Genomic DNA, 1732 nt, shown 5'->3' on the forward strand with positions numbered 1-1732 from the left:
GACCCGCTGACGGACCTGGCTCGCTGCCCTCATGAGCCCTCCCCAGGTATCACGGGACTCTGAGATGAAGCCGTTGCCTTTTCCATTTGAAGGTGCTCTCCCTGTTGCCTTTGGCAATGGCTGAGGAGCTCTGGTGAGTCAGGGAGGGAGGGAGGAGCGAGGGTCCACTCAAGTTTCCGCAATGCCACAGCACCTCGTCTCCTCTTAACTCAAGTGTACCCTGCGACGGCGGCGTCGGCCTCAAAGCGCGGCCGAAGCGTGCGGCCTGAGAACCCCTGCCATCTTAGGAGACGGTGAGTACAGGAATTGTAGGGTTTTGGCCCACGTGCCACTTAGTTCAGGACTTGAAGTTTGGGGGTTTTTTTTATCTCAGCCACCCAAGAGACAACAGCCCGATGACGGCAGGAGCTTCCCGGACGGCGAGGCAGCCTTCTTTTGCACCTGAGGAGGATTCGCAGCCCCGGACTTCTGAGAGATAAGTTGAGGGCTAAGACCCACAGAGGGTATGAAAGCCAGGTGTCGGGTCGGGACTCGCCGGGAGGGATTTTTGAGCCGGCTTTGGAGATGGGGATACCCAAGAAGGGGCCCCTTAGCCCCCACATAAAGGGAAGTATCGCTTTTGATCACAATGCAGAGGTGCGCAGGGCAGAGCAATCCCGGTGTGTGTCGTGTCACCTGTCTATTGTTATGTTTTTTGGGCGTCTTGTCTCTTCTGCCTTAGCCCTTCGATGTGCTTGCGGTTTTTCTTTTCACAGAGAGTTTTCTCTCCTTGTCATGTCTCCTCATTTGTCATCTCCTGTGTCACAGGTGCTTGCAAGGGTTTGGCCCGGAGCTGCTCTGCCCTGCCGCATAGTCCGGCACGTAGGTGTAATAGAACAAGGCCTGGGGACTTGAAATTTGTAATGTAGGGTGTAGCTGGGCTCTAGATGATACTCCTAGATTCGCATGAGATGGCTGGAGCCGTGAAATTCTCATGCAGCCCTTTGACTTTTGTCATCACTTTCTTTCAGATGCAGATGGATTAAATCGGTGGCAGAGAGCCCCATACCAGGTGAGGGGATTCCCGCAGGAAGGTCAGTCACTGTCTGTGCTGGGCAAGTGTAAATGATGGCTATGTTATAGTACCATTCTTGGTCTTTATTTTTAGGAGATAAAGCCGGATAGCAGCAGTCAAGGTCAAGTGAGTGAGGTAAGCGGTGACCGGTGGAAGGTAAAAGTTGTTATTGCTCAGGTGCTGAGTGCTGGTACTCTAGACTTTAAGCAGCCACGGTCATTTGTGTGTTTTAGGCAGTCGACTTGTATTATGCCAAATCCCCTCACCGACCGGCTGACAGAGCAAACGCGCGTTCGCCACCCTTGTGAGCCCTCCCAAAGCGTTATGGGACTCTGCAATGAAGCCTTTACATTTTCTGTTCCAAGGTGCCTTGCGGGTGACCTTTGGCAACGGCAGAGGAGTTGCGGCGAGTCAGGGAGGGATGCAGGAGGAGCGAGGGTCCCCTCAAGTTCAACTAATTCCACAGCACCTTGTCCCTTCTTAACCCAGGCATATCCCGCAATGATGGCATCAGCCTTGGAGCGTGGCTGAAGCGTGCTGCCAGAGGACCCCGGCCTTCTTAGGAGATGGTGAGTAGCGGAATTGTCAGGCTTTGGCTGACGTGCCACTAAGTTCATGTACTGATGTTTGGTTTTCTTTGTTGTAGCTGACTAGGAGATGGCAGGAACTTCCCGCACA

General features: G+C 53.6%; 1 long non-coding RNA gene across 1 annotated transcript; it reads left to right on the forward strand.

Annotated features, from left to right (window-relative positions):
- The first annotated feature begins 6 nt into the window (after positions 1-6).
- Positions 7-1732, forward strand: LOC108446396. The gene is made up of 6 exons (XR_001861565.1): positions 7-133; positions 215-293; positions 374-1051; positions 1148-1189; positions 1544-1623; positions 1701-1732. It is a non-coding gene; the product is annotated as an uncharacterized LOC108446396 (long non-coding RNA).

The sequence above is a fragment of the Corvus brachyrhynchos genome, unplaced genomic scaffold, assembly GCF_000691975.1.
Source record: "Corvus brachyrhynchos isolate BGI_N302 unplaced genomic scaffold, ASM69197v1 scaffold535, whole genome shotgun sequence".
In the NCBI taxonomy this organism is placed as follows: Eukaryota; Metazoa; Chordata; class Aves; order Passeriformes; family Corvidae; genus Corvus; species Corvus brachyrhynchos.